This window comes from Lepidochelys olivacea, assembly GCF_965140295.1.
Source record: "Lepidochelys olivacea isolate rLepOli2 genome assembly, chromosome: 3".
NCBI classification, from domain to species: domain Eukaryota; kingdom Metazoa; phylum Chordata; order Testudines; family Cheloniidae; genus Lepidochelys; species Lepidochelys olivacea.
Window position 1 is genome coordinate 86680434 of NC_140413.1, and position 20250 is coordinate 86700683.

The 20250-nt window shown below is 42.7% G+C and overlaps 1 protein-coding gene across 4 annotated transcripts in view; it reads right to left on the bottom strand.

The window, feature by feature from the left end:
* The window catches only part of FYN (FYN proto-oncogene, Src family tyrosine kinase), a 187478-nt gene that overhangs the window by 57584 nt on the left and 109644 nt on the right, over positions 1-20250 (bottom strand). The window contains exon 3 of one of the 4 annotated variants that reach the window (XM_084623471.1): positions 9275-9359. The exons of the other annotated variants lie outside the window; for them this stretch is intronic. The gene's annotated coding sequence lies outside the window, so the exon portion shown is untranslated. The remainder of the gene's footprint in view (positions 1-9274; positions 9360-20250) is intronic. 4 annotated transcript variants of the gene reach the window in all.

A 20250-nucleotide genomic window follows, 5' to 3' on the forward strand; every position in this document is an offset into this window, starting at 1 on the left:
GGCAAATCCACAAGAAAACACATTAGCACAAAGCGTCTGTTTGAGCAGGCGTAATCAAAAACTCCCCAGTGCAACAAATGAAAGAAGAGGAGGCTCACCCTCCAAACTCCAACAAAAGATCACTTTGCCACTTTTTCTAGTTTCTATAGCATTTCCTTGCCAGATGAGTTTGTGAATGTTATGGCCTCATCTTTTTTAGAAACAGTGAATTCTTTTTCATTCTCTATAGCATGCCAGTTTCAGTCAAAACTGCAGTGTCTTAAAGGAACAGTAACTTGAGTCAAACCTTGTAGATTGTTCTGGGTAGTTGTAGTTTTATTTGATTTATTAAAAGCAAGCACCATTGAAATCCACAGCTCAGAAGGTCTGTAAGTTAGACAGGTTTTGCTGCATTGTTCAGAATCCAAGCTTATACATTGTAATTTTTTTCTTAAAAAAAAAAAAAAAAAAAAAAAGAGGATTTATGTATAGCTACCCTGGCAAAGAAAGCCTTCAGTCTTTAAATGAGTGCACTACTTCAGTAATAGGCAGACTTAGTCTAGAGATGAGAATTTCTTTCCTTTATTCTAATAAGGAGTTTTAAAGCCTTATTTAAGGGTTAACACCAATAACTAAGCAAGGTAAACACACTGCTCATTGTTTGATATTTTAATTTAAACAATGAATAGAACTCCGGGTGAAATTTTGGTTTAGAGTGTGAAGACACATGTAACAATAATATCCAAGTTACATTCTAATTATACCCAGCTGTCTGTGCCACTCAGTACGCTGGGCTTAAGAAGGTGGGTGGACAGCCTGCAGGAGCATTTTGAGCCACTGATTCTAAGGGCTTGTCTACACTTGAAATGCTACAGCAGCATAGCTGCACCGCTGTAACACTTTGGCGTAGAGTCTACCTATGCCAAGCGGGGTTTTCCCATCAACATAGATAATCCATCTCCCTGCAAGGTGGTAGCTAGGCTGATGGAAGAATTCTTTTGCAGCTGCAAAAAATGATATATTTCACCTGAACATTTTCAGCAATTTTGTGGAGGATTCAGCCAGTTTGTGCTACTAAGTGCGGGAGCCAGTGGATGGTGGTATTTCTCCTTCACTTCTCTCCTGCACAGTGCTCAGTACCCACAACTCCTTGAAGCACTGATTCCCCTGCTCTAGAGTTGAGAAAGAAGCTGCTCTGGGACTGCGTGATAGGCAGGATGGGCACAGAAGGAATGGAGGCAGCAGCCACAGCAGCTGGAAGAAATAAGAAACTGCTTCTCCTTCGCAGGCTTCTACTGAGCTCTGGTGACCCAGGGATTTTGATGCTTGGGTTTGCTGTGTTGTGACCCACCGTTGTCTGAGCAATACCAGCCTAAATCTGCACAGGATGCTGCAGCATGAAAGCTGACCACACTTGTTTAGTTTTCACTGTTGCTACTAGGAACCTGAGGGGCAGCATCAGAACTGACAAGAAATCAGATCAATTTAACTCTCCTGAAACTTCTGAAAGCATGAGCAGCAACAGGGAAGGCTCACATAGGCACAAGTGCTGGTGGTGACAGAACAGCGTACTGCGTTCACATCCTACGCACCATGGTAATAATGTTTGTACAAGGTAGGCCTTGTGAGGTATCATTTAAAAAACTCAATTTTCTGATCAATAAAATCATGGCAAAATGCATGTGGCAGCGTTATATGTCAAGTTATAAACATAAGCTGAAAACATGACTAAAAGTATGTTTTCCAGATAAGTCTGAGAAGTGGCCAAAAGGTTCCTCAGAGACAAAGGGCAAGCTGACACCTCAGCCAGATGTAACCAAGGCTAATGGACTATTACCTGCTAAGCGGCCACTTTTGGGCAGGAAAGGGGCCAGGGATTAAGAAAAAAAATCTACACTTTAGCAAAGAAGAAGGATGGAGTTCCCTTCTACACAGACTGCTCATCATCTTGCTCCCAGCTGGAAATGCTTCTCAAAGGGGGAGGACAGGACTACAAAAAGGAAGGGGCAGAACCCCTTTCATAGAAATAGCCTTTCATAGAATATCAGGGTTGGAAGGGACCCCAGAAGGTCATCTAGTCCAACCCCCTGCTCGAAGCAGGACCAATTCCCAGTTAAATCATCCCAGCCAGGGCTTTGTCAAGCCTGACCCCCAAGACACCCTTCTTTCTCTCCCTGCCCATCACATTGACTGCACCTGAAGAGACAAAGAAAGCAGCTATTAGACTCTTGAGGAAGGGTCCTGACCTGAGAGTTTGGTCAGTAACCTGACGGAGCATGTGGTAAGAAAACTTTGCTTTGAATCTAATATAGTTTTCTAAATTAGGCACCTGTAACCATTTTATCTTTATTTTTCTTGTCACCATTTCTGGCTTTTATGTCTCATTCCTTGTACTCACTTAAAATCTCTCCTTGTAGTTAATGAACTTCTTTTATTGTTTTATCTAATCCAGTGTGTTTAAGTCAAAGTGTCTGGGTAACTCCATTTGGGGTACCGAGTTGTGTGCACATTATTCCCTTCAAGGAATAACTGACAATATATTTGTACTGTCCAGGACATACATTTCTGGGGAAAATCTGGGACAGGGAGTGAGTTGGGGGTCACCCTGTGGTAATTTTTAAACTTGGTAAGAGCCATGGTGTGGCTGGCTGGCTGCAGCATGCACAAAGACATAGATGGGAGTGACTTACATGCTGGAGGCTGTTTCTGAGCAGTTCAGGTTGGAGGCTACAGCAGCAAAGCATTGTAAAGGGCACCCCCAACAGGGGTGACACAGCTATTCAGTCTGGATTGAACCCTAGTATGTCACTGCGGTGGGGAAGGCAAGCGTATCCCCCTCCTCAGTATATTATCCAGTCAGCATCCTGACCCCATCCCACATGACTGCAGGACTCCCACATTCTCATTTCTGGCTCTTAATCTCACAATCTTCCCTGTTGTTTAGGTGCTTGTGTTTCTGCGGGAGTGGAGTGTTCCATGAGGGAGGAGGATGACCCACCAATAAGAAGCAGGGAAAAGACCACATCAGTCACCTTGCAGCAGCTGGTTGGCTCTATGTTGGGGAAGCTGAGGAGCATACACAGAGGAGATGGGAGATGAAATTGATCAGGAACTAGCTAGAGGGTATGAAAAATGGATGCCCTGCTATCCCCACAAGCAAGATCTATGCACAACAGCCTGACAGAAAGCCCAGCACCTTCCTTTTCCAGATGGTTAGAAGGGGATTTTGTCTTTTCACCCACACATTGCTCCTCCCCCCATTTTAGTCCTCGGTTTATTAGGTTTTAAAGCCCTGTGTGGGAGCCTTTGGGAAAATGTGGGAGAGGTTCGTGGGGTTAGTTAGTTTCAGGAGCCCAAAATGAGTTTGTGTATTTCACAGATCAGTGGGAGCTGTGTGTTCCACAATGTCCTAATGAGAGGATGTGAGTTATAGCCCCCAGCTACAGAACCTGGCTCTTTAAATTGTAAAGATTTAGGCTTTTAGCTCTGGCAGTCCCCACTTCAGTCCCTGATGTGTCAGCCAAGATAGTGACTGTCACATTTGCAGGGATGGCAGTTAAAAACCAACAACTCAAAAACCTGAGGAAATGTGATCTGGAGTCATTTAAAGACAGTATACTGGGTCTCCTCCCCTACATAGGTTTGATATAAATGCCTAGAAACTGCACTTTAGATGTCTGCACCCACAAGGTTACATGATTGTCAGACTGATGAAAATACCTCTGAAGATCCAGATAACTGAATGGAATGGAGGATGGCTGCTCAGCCCAACCCGCGAGATTATCAAGCTTGGCCACAAAGAACTCTCCAACTGTCCAAAGACGAAAGATGATCCTTGTTGGGGACTGTACGCTAATAAGACTGTAAAAAAACATTCTGCAAGGGACGAGTGGATAACAGGATGGTGTGCTGTCCTCCCAGAGCCAAGACACAAGATCCAGCTGCAAGACTGGATAGGCTTCTGAAGTTGGCAAGGCTTCACTGGTGATGGTGTACATCAGTACTAATGACCGCTTCAAAGGACACCTTATGGATTATAGGCTACTTCAGGCAACTTGGAAGGCTCCTGAAAGAGAGGAATGTCCAAGTGATCTTCTCAAATATCCTTTCTGTCCTGCAATGGACAACAGAAGATTCTGGAAGTGAACTGCTGGCTAGTTAAGTGGTATAGGGTAGAGGGTTTTGGTTCACTGGAACACTGGTCCACCTTCTATGGGAAGACGGGTCTGTACAATTTGGAAGGCCTCCAACTCAGTAGAATGGGAACCAATCTTCTAGGGCAGCGTTTCCCAAACTTGGGATGCTTCTTGTTCAGGGAAAGCCCCTGGCGGTCCCGGCTGGTTTGTTTACCTGCTGCATTTGCAGGTTCGGCCGATCATGGCCCTGGTTCACTGTGCCCAGCCAATGGGGGCTGCGGGAAGTGGTATGGACAGAGACGTACTGGCTGCTGGGCCAGTGGGAGCCGTGATCGGCTGAACCTGCGGACGCGGCAGGTAAACAAATCGGCCGGGCCCGCCAGGGGCTTTCCCTGAACAAGCGGTGTCCCAAGTTTGGGAAACACTGTTCTAGGGGACAGGTACTAGATTAGTCAGGAGGGCATTAAAGTAAAAACCAAAAGGGGAGGGTGAAAAAAAGAAAACAAATGAGCGTTATTTAGCACAAAATCAAGATGTCAAGCACAAAATGAATCAAGGCACCAAAGGATGTAACAAGAAGAAATTCTTTAATTGCCTGTACACCAATGCTAGGAGCCTTGGTAACAAACAAGAGAAAATGTAATTGCTCATTTATGAGCATAAATCCAACCTAATTGGTTACTGAAACCTGGTGGGAAGATTCATTGATTTTATAATATATTTTGAAAAGAGAAAGTAGGCAAAAGGGGAGGGAAAGTGGCGCACTGTCAAAAATGGTAGAGACAAGCTGGAAGCAAATGATCTTTTTCACTTGGAAAAAAGCCAGATGATGTATTTAACATCACTCTGAGTTACCACTGGAATGGAAACAGCAGCTGTCATAAATATAAAGGGAAGGGTAAACCCCTTTGAAATCCCTCCTGGCCAGGGGAAAGCTCCTCTCACCTGTAAAGGGTTAAGAAGCTAAAGGTAACCTCGCTGGCACCTGACCAAAATGACCAATGAGGAGACAAGATACTTTCAAAAGCTGGGAGGAGGGAGAGAAACAAAGGGTCTGTGTGTCTGTCTATAGTCTGTCTTTGTCGGGGATAGGGAGGTGGTAGAATCTCCTTCCTTAGAGGTTTTTAAGGTCAGGCTTGACAAAGCCCTGGCTGGGATGATTTAACTGGGAATTGGTCCTGCTTTGAGCAGGGGGTTGGAGTAGATGACCTTCTGGGGTCCCTTCCAACCCTGATATTCTATGATTCTATGATTCTAGACCAGGAATGGAGTCTTAGAACTTTTAGTAAGTAATCTAGCTAGGTACATGTTAGATTATGATTTCTTTAAATGGCTGAGAAAAGAACTGTGCTGAATAGAATAACTATTTCTGTCTGTGTATCTTTTTTGTAACTTAAGGTTTTGCCTAGAGGGGTTCTCTATGTTTTTGAATCTAATTACCCTGTAAGATATCTACCATCCTGATTTTACAGGGGGGATTTCTTTATTTCTATTTACTTCTATTTTTATTAAAAGTCTTCTTGTAAGAAAACTGAATGCTTTTTCATTGTTCTCAGATCCAAGGGTTTGGGTCTGTGGTCACCTATGCAAATTGGTGAGGCTTTTTATCCAACATTTCCCAGGAAAGGGCGGGGGGGTGCAAGTGTTGGGAGGACTGTTCATTGTTCTTAAGATCCAAGGGTCTGGGTCTGTAGTCACCTAGGCAAATTGGTGAGGCTTTTTACCAAACCTTGTCCAGGAAGTGGGGTGCAAGGTTTTGGGAAGTATTTTGGGGGGAAAGACGCATCCAAACAGCTCTTCCCCAGTAACCAGTATTAGTTTGGTGGTGGTAGCGGCCAATCCAAGGACGACGGGTGGAATATTTTGTACCTTGGGGAAGTTTTGACCTAAGCTGGTAAAGATAAGCTTAGGAGGTTTTTCATGCAGGTCCCCACATCTGTACCCTAGAGTTCAGAGTGGGGGAGGAACCTTGACAGCAGCTACTCAAATTAGACATTTGAAAATCAGCAGATCTGGATACTTTGTATCCAAGAGTTCTAGGAGAGCTGGTTGAAGAGCTCTCTGGATTGTAAATGTTAATTTTCAGGAAGCGTTGGAACACTGGGGAAATTCCAGAGGATTGGAAGAAAGCTAATGTGCCATTTTAAAAAAGGATCAGTGGGATACCTCAAGTAATTATAGGCCTGTCAGCCTGATGCTCATCCTCGGCAAAATAATGGAATGGGTGATATGGGACTCAGTTAATAAATAATTAAATAAGGGTAATATAATTAAGGGGGAAAATGGAAAATAGAGCCTGTCAAACTAATTTGATTTTTTTTGAGATTACAAGCCTGAAGGCATTTGACCTGGTGTTGCATGGCCTTTGGATTAAAACCTTAAATTACAAAATCAACATGGCACACATTAAATGGATTACAACAGGCTAACTGATAGGCCTCAAAATGTAACTGTGAACAAGGAATCATTATCAAGAAGGTGGCTTTCTGGTGGGGTCCTGTAGTGACTGGTTCTGGCTATATGCTATTTCATTTTTATCAATGACCTAGAAGATATAAAATTGCTACTTATAAAATTTGCAGATGGCAAAGTTTGGGGAGTGGTAAATAACGAATAGGACAGGTAACTAACAGAGCAATCTGGATTGTTTGGTAAGCTAGAAACAATCAAAGAATTTGCATTTCAATACGGCCAAATATAAAGCCATACATCTAAGAGCAAAGAATGCAGGCCATACTTACAGAATGGGGGATTATTTCCTCGGAAGCAGTAATTCTTTGGCATCACGTGGATAAATCATCTGAACATGAGTGACTGGATCTATAATCAGGGGAATATTACCTTTGTATTTGGCACTGGTGTGACTACTTCTGGAATACTGTGTCCAGTTCTGGTGTCAACAATTCAAGAAGGATGTTGATAAATTGGAGAGAGTTCAGAAAAGAGCCACAAAAGTGACTAAAGGATTGGAAAACATGATTGCCAATGAAAATCTCACAGAGTTGAATCTGTTAAGGGATAACTTGATCACAGTCTACAAGTAATGACATGGGGCTCATCAATCTAGTAGATGAAGCTATTGTAAGCTGAAGCTAGACAAATGCAGACTTGAAATAAAAGGTGCAATTTTTTAAACAAAGGGTAATTAACTGTTGGAACAATTTACTAAAGATTGTGGTGTATTTGCCATCACTAGAAAATTAAAAGTGGAAATTGGATATTTTCCAAAAGATATGCTCTAGTTCAGCCACAACTATTGAACTTGAAGGAGCAAGAATTATTTCAGGGAAGTTCCATGGTCCGTGTTATACAGGAAGTCAACTTAAGGGATCATAATGGTTCCTTCTGGCTTTAAAAATCACCACCAGAGTTAGTGTTCCACTAAAGCCCTCTCTTGGTCAACTGTGAATACATGTCATCTCTCCTGATCACTGTGTATGAAAGACCACTAAGGCAGTGGTTTTCAACCTGTTTTCATTTGTGGACCCCAACAAAATTTCAAATGGAGGTGCGGACCCCTTTGGAAATCTTAGACAGTCTGCAGATCACAGGCTGAAAACCACTGGACTAAGGGGTCGACCTAAGCACTACTCTCTAGCATCCTGGATGGCCTGGGAACTGTATCTCTCATATATCACTTCTTTCTCTACATCTTGTTGAGGCAGTTAAGTGATGCCAAAAAAGCTCAGCTGTGAAGTCCCAGGGTTGAATTCTAACAGGTGGGCTGTAAGTCTTAGGGTGGAATTCTCAGTGGAGGGCCCTTGGCTATTGAATTTGTTCCCTCGTGCAGTCTGCCAATACTTAAGTTTAGTGGTTTTTAAGGACACAGTACAAGCTTCTGTTCACTCTGTCTGAATTTGGGCTCACAGCCAGAGGATCTTAATCCCATCAATGAGTAGGGGTGGTAAGGGCTGGGGGGCAGGGGCATGGTTTGATCTGTGCGAATTGTTGGTACCAGATCATTTTAAATTTCTGGAATAAACCTACTTATCACAATTGATTGCTTCAATACAAAAATTATGTAAATAAAACAAATGGAATAATCTAATTTACTTAAACCTAAATTTGATTCACACATTCCATTCCAGAGATTCAGAAAGCATTATTTCATATAAACATTTCATTATATTTAATTAGTCTCAATTTGTCAGGTTCATTAAAAGGGGAAAATGCTTTTGGCACTTTCAGTCACTTTGGTAAAAAGATGTCTGCTAAAATACAACATGTGTCAATTAAAAAAAATACCACTGTACTGTTGCAGAAACACCAAAGTAGTATCCCAATTAAACACAAAATTATTGTTATGGAAAGTTTCTGCAACAAAAAGTGAAACTCTGCACACTAGCTAAGCTACAGCAATAAATGTGGTCACAGTTTTAGGATGGAATCACTATAAGCATGATGACGGCAAACAATCTCTCCTATACCTTGAACAACTGTCAACAAGTTTCTTGAGACACAAATTATGCGATTGGCAATCCTTTTTCAAAACTTTTGTTAAGCTTATGTCAGTTTCAGCAGACTGTAAAATGGATCAGATCACAGCCTCAGAACTACTGACAGAATTGTGCTGTATAACAATGGCACAGTGACTATGTTGTATTTAGGTGTGTGTCAAGAGGATGCTTTTCTGATTGTTGGATCCCAGCACCGTGCATTTTTATCTCAGTGGTCTTTGTCCACCCAGGATCTCTCCCTTTCCCTGGGTGACTCCCAGTTCCTCAGTATTACCCAGGTGATTCAATGTCCTATTATACTGGAGTATAATTCTGTGTTCTACAAATTTGTGATTCATGTTAAATGATGTATTATTTGCACCTGGATACCAGAGAATAGGTAGGATAGAAAAATTGAATTTACTGCACGAGACCATGTCATCCTGGTAAATTTCCTAATCATACATGCGTGAGAGATCTGCACAGAAACACTATTTTTAAAGAGCTCTAAAATACTGTAGAAATTATAAATTCCATATAATAAAAAATAACCTCTGTCTTAAGATAATTCTTGAATCCCAGACAAAATGAGAAAGGGAATTAAATGGAGCATGCAAGACTATCCTTTGTAATACAACCAGACTAGACTGAGAATAATTATGGAAACTAATGCAATGAAGCCCAAAAGTTGCTATTTTGCAAATCTCAAGAGGCAACACTGACCTGAGGCTGGCTGTAGTTTCTACCCCAATTCTAGTTTCATGTATTCCAGTCTGACCCTCAGGTGACAAAGCTGCTGGAGAACATACTAAGACAGAAATACAAGCAATTGTTTTGACATAATTCTTTTGGATGCAAGCAGATCCAATCTGTTGATGTAAACAGAGGACTAAAAGGGGTGGGGTCGGGTGGTTTAATCTACGCCCAATTAAAAACATGTCTTAGCATGGCTAGAACAACAATGTTAATATCAGTTGTTTAAGAAAGGGAGAACTAACACTATGTTGCATATCAGTACACAATCATAAAATCACATTCCCCCACAGAACAAGAAGTATCTAATATATAAGTAGTATATTTTGTATCTTGGATTTGAGACTCATGAACTACTACGAAAGTGGCCCTTTTCCCATATTATACATATGAAACATGCCCTTTCTTCATGCACTGTTACTATAAAATCCCAGGATAGTATAAATCTGTCCTTTAGAATTACAGCAGAGATACTAGAGAGAGTTATTAGTTACCACCCCTCTCCCTCCAAAAATCCCTCTGTCCTTGTTAGGTTCAAGGGACTGCAAGAATGAGCCAAAGCCACTTTCATTAGTATGATCAGTATCAAACACTGTGTCAACACTGGTTTATATAAATGGGGTTTAAATACCTCTTAAGGCCATGTAGATAGTATGCCAACTCACAGCATGTCAGAGCAATGCAGGCAACTCTACTATTGTGATGGGATTACTGAATCTAAGATGTAAATCTTTACATATCTAACTGAAATATAGTAAATGAATAATTCAAGCAAGCTAATATGAAAAACATGATCCTTGCATTTATCTATTGTTTCATTTGCTCCAGCTTCAATTTCCATAAACAAACCAATGGCATATATATTCAGATGTGTGTATTGTGGTGGGATATCGATAGCCCAACTCTGAAATTTGCTATTTCTTTAGTTATCTGCACAAATTATCAAAGTTAAACGTGTGAAGTTATCTGTACCACTTCCACCTAGGGTTGCTAACTTTCTAATCGCACAAAAGTGAACACCATTGCCCAACCCCTGCTCCGAGTCCCCCTTGATCACTCCATTTCACCCTCCCTCTGTCACTTGCTCTCCCCCCCCGCAGGCCCCACTCACTCATTTTTACTGTGCTGGGTTGGGGGTAGGGGTGCAGGAGAGGGTAAGGGGTCTGGTTGGGAGTGTGGGCTCCGGGCTGGGGCCAGAAATGAGGAGTTTAGGATGGGGGAGCGGGCTCTGGGCTGGGGCAGGAGGTTGGAGTGCAGGAGTGGGCTCTAGACTGGCGGGTGTGGGGGAGCCAAGCGGTTCAAAATGTGGGAGGAGGCTCTGGGCTGAGGCAGGGAGTTGTGGTGTAGGTTCTGGGGTGGGGCCAGAAATAAGGGGTTTAGGAGGGGGCTCTGGGTGGGGGCAGGAGTGCGGGGGGGTTGCGGGGTGTGGGCTCTGGGAGGAAGTTTGGGTGTGGGGACGGGCTCCAGGCTGGGACAGGGGTTTGGGACACGGGAAGGGGTGAGAGGTATGGGCTCTAGGTGGTGATTACCTCAGGGGCTCCCTGGAAGCGGTAACATATCCCTCGACTCCTAGGTGTAGGGGTGGCCAAGTGGCTCTGCACAGTGTGCGCTGCCTCCACGCATGGGAGCTGTGGAGCTGGTGCACAGAGCAAGGGCAGCATGCGGAGCCGCCCCTGCACCTTGAAGCTGCAGGGACATGTTGTCGCTTCCAGGAGCTGCGCAGAGCCAGATACGGAGCCTGCCAGCCCCGCTAACCGGACTTTTAACGGCCTGGTCAGCAGTGCTGACCGGAGCTGCCGGTCAAAAAGAGACCCTGGATGTTCCGGTCGAAAACTCTACCACCACCGCCACCATCTCCTCTTGCTCGCCTCCCTTTTCTTGGTTAATCTTTACATTTCCTCCTCCATATTTGTGATTTTCCTTTCCTGTCTCTCCTGTTCCCTAGTTCCTCTTCAGTCCAGATCAACAGATTGACTGAAGAAAACTGTGCAGGATAATGATAAAAAAGAGCCTCTTTCCATGTGGCACAAGCTGCAGAGTGGAAGACTAACCTAAGTGTATATCTGCACAGCAATTATCCTTCCCAATTGCAGTGCAGACATAACATTCTCTCTTTGGTGAGATATTAGGGTATGTGTAGAAATTGGCTCTTATTTACATATTGTCTGCAGCTGCTTGCACTAGTAATTCTATTGCTATACAAGTTGATAATGCATCTGGGAAGACAAATGGGTAGGCAGATTACCATTCTGTACACAGAAAATGTAAAAAACAGCATCTTTGGGGCTGACTGTGAATAAACTACATGTTATAGCTGTTGAAGCTATCTAATCAGCATATCAGAATACACACACAGGTTTCAGAGTAGCAGCCGTGTTAGTCTGTATTTGCAAAAAGAAAAGGAGGACTTGTGGCACCTTAGAGACTAACCAATTTATTAGAGCATAAGCTTTCGTGAGCTACAGCTCACTTCCTCAGATGCATATCGTGGAAACTGCAGCAGGCTTTATATATACACAGAGAATATGAAACAATACCTATTCCCACCCCACTGTCCTGCTGGTAATAGCTTATCTAAAGTGATTTCCAGCACAAATCCAGGTTTTCTCACCCTCCACCCCCCCACACAAATTCACTCTCCTGCTGGTGATAGCCCATCCAAAGTGACAACTCTTTACACAACACACACACACACACAAAATCAAATCCAGCCACCTCTTGTTTCTTCAACTTCCTAATAAAGGAAATTTCCAGTGTATCTTGTACACTTGTTCAAAATGTTATCATTGATTCAGAGAGACAGTTAAAACATGATTTAGTTTAATCTATATTGTGAACCAGATTTTACCAATGTTAGGGGACAATGGCATTAACATGGATCCCTCAACATGGTCAACTTTTCAGTTCAGTCAGGAATAGCAATAGCATCTTTAGTGTAGACAGGACATAACTGTGTTATAACAATGGTTTATGGAACATTGTTATGGGCCAATCTTACTTTATTTTGGCCCATTTTCAGTATCCACCACCGTGAAACTAACACAAGAAAAATAAAAGAAGACAGTTTATTTCAGATGCTAAAATCCAAAAGCAAAGGAAGTCTCAGAGCTAGAGCTGTGCAAGTATTAGTACGTTTCTATGAAGACATCTACTTTTCTGTGAGACAGTATTTTTTTTTTTTAGCATTCTTGTTCCTTGCCCCAACATGATGGCCACAGCTGATGTGTCATTAGGCTATTCATACTCACTGTTATTTCATAGCAGCACTAGCACTTGAGGTTTGAGGTGCATGGAAGTGTTTTTTTCACATGCTTTAAACTCTCCCAACTAAATAGTAATCTGCTATGACTTTCAGTTTGCAAGTGATACCTTCGTATCCATTGGGTAGCAAAGATTACTGCAGCAGTTTTACAACAGGAAACATTACTCTTACAGGAAATAATGCAGGAAAGAAAAGTGATCTAATTTCTATTCTATTCCACGATTGTAACTTCTTTCTGTAATGTGCAGTCTTGAGAATTTTGTTCCAGAACACAGATATTGTTCCAGACCAAGATTTTATGCACTTAGCCTAAAAATCATGTCTGCAGCTAAGCAGTATACCGAACATCCTTTTGTGTCACATTCCAGTTTGGGTAAGGAATTTAGATAAGTGACTAAAACCTCTCATTTAAGGTATTACAATTTTGAGCGGTAGCTGTTGGTGTCAAATGGATAAACATTTAACAATGAACATGTACTTTTAATTCACAGGTATTTGTTTAATGTTCAAAGAACAAATAATTTTAAAAGCCTTCTAGATGATCCTAGATCCTAGCATTCTAGATAGTATGAAAAATTCAGTCCTCCCAATTCCCAATGCTTTTATGCAGGATTGGACCCACTTACTGTGTCTACAAAACTAGCATTACTAGAATGACTGTACAACTTCGTTTCTGTACAACCATTTTTTGTACAGGAAACCAGATGCATTTTTGTCAACTTTCCACTTAAGTTTTTTTTTATTCTTAGCCCCTTTTGTTATTGTGACAGACAATATTAGTATATGATAAATGATAAATGGTAAGTGAGCACATGCAACTGCCTAGGGTTTTCTCTCTCTCTCTCTCCTGTCTACAAGTTAGTTGTCAAAGATGGTTTCCACTCTACTTCTGGGCAAAAATAAGCATATGCCAGATTGCTTAAACTTTGGATTTTGAGCTATAAATGGATTTTGCAAGCTGATCAACCAATGTTTTAAGTCCTTGAAACATCACAACACACACAAAAAGATACAAAATTTTTCAAAATGAGCTGGTGAAAGATTTTGTACAAAACAAAGTGAAAAATGTTATAATCAACTCTGTTCAGCTGGAGGCATTACATAGACCTTCCAGGTACTCCTCATTTGAAATGTAAAATGAAACATTCACACTCTATTGGGGGGCTGACTGCAGCTTGCACCTGCCCACTGGTTCAGTGTACAGACTCCTCCTTCAGAAGAGAAGTGGGTAGGAATGTGGAAGAACCATAGGGCATAGATTTCCCCTCTCCCATTAAGAAGAGGAATCACCCATCTAATTTCCTGAAATATTAAAACCATTTATACCATCACAGAATAGCTCACCTTAATGTACACACCTGATATGCCTAAACCAGTGGTTCTCAAACTTTTGTACTGGTGACCCCTTTCAAATAGCAAGCCTTTGAGTGCAACTCCCCCCCTTATAAATTAAAAACACTTTTTTATATATTTAACACCACTATAAATGCTGGATGCAAAGCGGGGTTTGGCGTGGAGGCTGACAGCTCGCAACCCCCATATAATAACCTCACAACCCCCTGAGGGGTCCCGACCCCCAGTTTGAGAATTCCTGGCTTAAACGGCATTTTAAGATGCCTATAAACCAACACAGGATTTGATCCATTAAACATATACGATTTGGGGGATGGGGGGGGGGGGAGAAACCCTTGCAATTTTAGGTATTTCATGATGGCGTCTGTAAGTGAGATGAGTTGAACAGAATGCAATTACAGGATGTGAATTAGTGCTTTTGGATATTTAAACTTCAATCCAACAAGCTGTTTAAACCACACGAGTAACTTTAAGAATGCGAATAGTCCCAACTGCTTCACCTACCTTGTTGAATTGGCACTTTGGAGGAGAAAGAGAGAATGTGGCTTTGTCGATGCTGAGAGAGTGCATCAGTTTCACAAAATCAGTTTCAAAATACATCTAGTTAAACCAGTGCACATCCCTAATGTAGCCATACCAAACCAGTCGAGTCTTTCCTTTAATTGATTCAGCTTGTGCTGTAAGTTACTAACTTAAGTTAAATTGATATAAAAATAATTCGAGTGCATCTACATTAGAGTTTTGCACTGGTTTAGACAGATTGGATTTAAAAACCGATTTAGTTAACACAACACACTTTCCTAGTATAGCCAAGGTCTGTGCTAATTTTTTAGGCGCATCAACTGCCTCATGATTCTGTTAAGTCTCCCACCACTGAGCTTTAAAAAAAAAAAATCCTCCATCTAAAGGATGGAACGAGTTTCTGCCTTTTGTCAATACCTGTGTAAGTCTTTGCATTACAAAATTGTATGGTCTTCAGTGTAGTTTTCTTGAACCATGAAAAATGACACTATATTTTGTTTTGTGGTTATTTTGCAGAGTACTGTTTAAAATGCCATCATGAGAAAAGTTAAACAGAACAGTCCCTGACTTTTCTCAGGTTCCCACTAGTGAATTTTGTACTTTTGTGCTCTTGTAAGTTCAGCATTGCTTCTAAACGTGCCACTATTTTTTTTTAAAGTGATACATATTAGTTCATCTGTTTTCTCTGTAAAGTCTTTTTGAATTCTTTGGGGACAGGAAGGATGTGGGCTCCTTTTCATATTCAAATCAGGCAAATTACCGGTAGTCTTTGCTTAGTTCCGACAATGCAATGCTTATTTTCTGCTTAAACATGAGAAAGGTGGAGGAAAAACAACATTCTAGGTAGGCTAAATATCTCATTTGGCCTCCTCTCATAACCTTATTTCAGAAGGAGATAACTTCGGGAGAGTAATGTTATAATTCATTATGTAAAATATGATTAAATAGTTTGCATAAATGGAAAGCGTCCAAGTGGTTTGCGATAGATTACACTTGATAAATGATTTGAAGACTCCAAGTTGAATATGGAAACCATATTTAGATCTGCTGAAATGATCATCAACCTCCCACCCATTCCCTCCAACCACCATTTTATAAATACACCAACATCACAGAAACATGGTAGGCACTTCACAGGCAAGGAGAACAGTTAAGTTCCTGCCCTTTCAGAATATAAACTCAGAGTAGACACTATGCAGCCAAGGGATATGATACAACAAAAAGCAGGTGAGTGAGTGGTGAAATATAGTTAGTTTTGTTAACATTTGCTTGAAGGGAGGTCTAGGATTTACATGGTTCATGGAAGAAGCATGTTTTAAGGAGGGAGCTGAAGGAGGAAAGGGCATTTTTGCCAATATGTGAAAGCGTTGCCATAAGCTGTTAATCAGCTGGGGTTCTGTAGGTCGTCAGCCTTGCAACCACTGGAGAGATGTGCATTTTCTGGGACACTTCACACTGTTTTTTTCTTATAAGGTTTCAGAAAAAAACCACCACCACCACCAAAAATTCCAAAGCATGCGGCCTTCCCGTGGAGTGCCCTGAATGTGTTGAAATCCTTGAAAGATGTTTCTCCTTGTTCTGCTTTTCCTTTCCCCCTCAATTCTGACCTCACACCCTACACAACGACCTTTCCTCTTTGCCTGCTTTCTCACTGTTGACGCCTCTGATCCTCATGGCTTCCATGGCTGGAGCTGGGAGGCTGCGGAAGAGAAGAAAGCGCGACCGCAATCAGAACACACAGCAGCACTCCAGCCACCTTACTGTCCAAAGCACACACACTTGCACTGGCTCCTTGTGCTCTGTTGCTACCTCTCTGTCCTCCAATGCCAACGGCATTTAATTTATTAAAATTCATTATTAGCCACATATACAAAGCCCCTTGCTCATTTGGATCATGGCAAATGTCCAACACAAATTTCTACTAAAATTCTGGGGTTTGTAGTTTGCTGAAGCAAAAAGTTAGCGAGACTCTGTCATTGTTGATGCCAGGCCAATGCCATTGGAAGTGATTCAGGGGCTCCATCCCCTCACCCCCACTCTGGCTCCACGCTTGAATTAGAGCTAGCGTTGCCCCCAGAGGCAATAGGGCCAGGCTTTCTGGCCAGAAAAGATGCACTCCAAGCTTCGAAGTTTGGGGTTGTGTGATCTGGGATCTGGCTTGGGCTCCTGCAGCTGTACTGAAGCTGTGGGAGAGAAGAGGCTGCTAGATTAGAGCAGGACATGGTAGGGGGCATCTTGAATGGTGATTTGCTCTTTAATGGGTTGCTAAATCATAATAGAGCAACTGCCACTGAGTAGTCCTGCAGCATTTGAACCCACTTACAGGAATGAATGAAGGGGCCTGAAAAGCCATGTTATAGAGCTGTCTGGAAAGTTCCTGAATAACAGAATGCAGATGAAAACCTGCTGGCTTGACCGTATTTCTAGGGGCAACAACTGCTTTGTGATAATCAGCTTTCCTTTCCATCTCTGGCATAAGCTTGGTGGCAGACCAGTTCTCCTCACTGAGGCAGCAGCGGCTTTGGAAGGGATGAGGAAAGATGGCAGCCTGCTTCTTCTATTGCAGGGGTGGCCAAACTTACTGACCCTCCGAGCCGAGTAAGACAATCTTCAGAAGTTCGAGAGCTGGGGTGCGCCTGCTGGGCCTTGGCGTTTCAGCCCTTTGGGTGGTGCCTGCCAGGGCTCAGGGCTTCAGCTCCCCTCTCCACTGGGCAGAAGCCCCTACCCCACCGCCCTGCTGCAAGGAGAGGTCTTGAGCTCCCCCACTGTCTGGTAGGCAGAAAATGGGGATGGGGAGGCTCCATGAGCCACACTTTAATGGTAAAAGAGACACATGTGCCTTGCGAGCCACAGTTTGGCCACCCCTGCTCTATTGTTATGGGCGCTTCCCTAGTTTACATTGCAGTCTGTTAGAAAAAATGGATTTGAAGGTGCCACAGAGTTCTGGGAGCCCTGAGTAATATGCAAAGAAGCGTACTTACTGCTAGATTTATTACTTCTGTCATTTGCTCCTTCAGATGATGCTGAAGGGAGGATGGGTTATACATTTTAAAAAAATCACTTTTTTCCAACAGCAGATTAAACAAACACTCCACCGTTATCACAACACACTAATGTGCCGATAGTTCAAAGCAGTTCCCCTCTCCATTTGTTGGATGATAAAATTCTTCCTCATGTTCTACTGTTCATGTTCCTTTGCTACACTCAGTCACCATCTGCCCATGACAGACAGTTGCTGCTGCTGTAAGCATTACTAGCCCATGGCAAGAGTAACTGTCAGAGAGATGGTGACAGAGGAAAACAGACAACTGGCAGCAGGTAATTCTCAGAGTATTTCTTTTATTTCTGGAATTGTATTCAGACACCATCACATCTGGTACCAGAATCCCAGAGTGAAATGCCTGAGCTGGAAGGACAACGAGGAGTCCTTGTGGCACCTTAGAGACTAACAAATTTATTTGGGCATAAGTTTTCGTGGACTAAAACCCACTTCATCAGATGAAAGCTTATGCCCAAATAAATTTGTTAGTCTCTAAGGTGCCACAAGGACTCCTCGTTGGTTTTGCTGATACAGACTAACACAGCTACCCCTCTGAAACCTGAGCTGGAAGGATGACTGGCTACCGAACAGAAGGGAGAATAAGAGCAGAGTAAATCTGTACAACATGGAACAAAACCACCCATTACACAAACTACAACTAGTTGAAAAATACAACTTTAGAAGAAGCTAGCTGTGACATTTTGGGGATCATCCAGACCAGCTAGGGGCTCCGTCACTGCCACCCTGTAATCTTGGGTGCCTTTATGCTGTGCAGCTTTGGTTCAGCTCAGTGATACCAGTACCATCCCCCCAACCACAAGGTCTCACCCTGGTATCCACCAGCCTAGTTACTCCTTGCAGGGAGACACCAACAGCCCCTCCAGTCCTGGGTCTCCCCAAATAAGTCTGCCCCGAAGTCTTAATGACCAGAAACTTGGGATCACTCCCCTCTGGTTTGTCACCCCCTGCCAAATTATCAGCTTCACTTTGGTACACACACTCCATACAGGTTTCAGAGTAACAGCCGTGTTAGTCTACAGTTTGCACAACAGAGACCTGCTTGGGGTAAAAACAAAGAAAGATTTATTTAACAGAAAAATCACAGATTCAAGGATAAAGCAGTAGAACCATAGAATATCAGGGTTGGAAGGGACCTCAGGAGGTCCTCTAGTCCAACCCCCTGCTTAGTAAGGAATAGCAGATCTACACGTTATACAGAAAACAAAGATGCATCCTCAGGCTTTACACTTTCAAATTAGATCTACTCCCTTTTCTAATATAAGCTATCTGTTGCCTCTGAACAGTTTCTCAGCGTACTGCCTACCCATAGGGAGGGCCTGGCATTTCACAGACAGCACCTGCCAAGTGACTGTCACTCAGTTTCTGGATCGATTTTATTTCAAGTCATTTCCCTTTAACAGGATTTGCAGGATTTCTCCCCTCCACAAGACTATGGTGATTCACGGTTATTCAAAGCAGAGAAAATTCTTCCTCGACTTGATAGCCAGGATGTCTCAATGTCTTGAGTAATTATAATCATTTGTCATTTTTTGGGTTGTACAATCCCAGGTGCTTGGAGCTAGTGTCATCTGGCTAAGGAGGTAGCCCTCTCTGCCCGACTGCCCGCTGTCACATTGCGAGGTGCAGCTGAATGTTGCAGCACAAATTATGAGCACAGCTCTACACATACACAAATACATGAACTCATAACCACAGTCTGTATACATCTCTCATCAGGCCTATCAAGCTCAGAAAATTCTAATCTTTCATTGAAGACCCTACTTGACATTTTTATACACAATACCACTGTATACAACCAGTTGATTCTACTGCTTATTCTTTGGGGTTCAGATCTCCTGTTCTCCCCTGGGGGTGTCTAGAATCTGAAGTGTGCTGAGAACTTGGCAATAAAACCTTAAATTAAAATCAACCCACACCCCAACGTTTGCAGACAAAAATACTTTGACTGCCTCCACAGTGCTCCATCTCCTTGCTAGTTTTGCTTGCATTTTAGAAATCAACCACCACTGAGCTGCTTCTCTCTCCAAAGTGGAAAGTATACTCATAGCTGCTGAATGTTCTGAGCAATAAAAATACAACATCTACTGTTTTACATGCGAAGCTAAACCTTGAGGGGATTTTTTTCCCCGGGAATGGAAGAGAGTGGGGATTCAGGGATGGGAGTGAAAAGGTGCAATGGGGAGAACAGAGTAAGTGGAGATGGAATGGCTTTGGTGAAGACCAAGGGAAGCTGAAGCAGCAGGCGGGTGTCAAAGCCATGTTGGGAATTTGGGTCAGGGGGAACAGATACAAACTGCCAGAAGCTTGCACACTTATGAACTGCTGCTGTGCTGCTCGTTGTGTGTGAGGGGATATAAGTATGGTAGAAGAGGTAAGCCTGCAAGGGGAGGGGCTCCTGAGATAAACCAAGAAAGAATGGAAATACTAAGAAAGCTTTCTGCACATGGCACTATATTGTCTAGTAGTTAGAACGGTGGAGTGGGAGTCAGGAGACACTGAGTCCTATTCAGAACTCATTTACTGACTTGCTGGGTGCTTTCTGCTATGTGACTACCCTGTCTCCGTGCCTCAGTTTACCCATTTACAAAATTGGGATACACACCCACCTCTGCACAAAACACTGGGTGAAAGGCACTGTATACTGAGGCTATACCTTCACTGCCAAAAGGGTGGCTTTTTACAGTGAGATAACTAGGGTTTATAGAGGGACAGCTAATGCATATTAGAGGAGATAAGGCACAGGTAGTT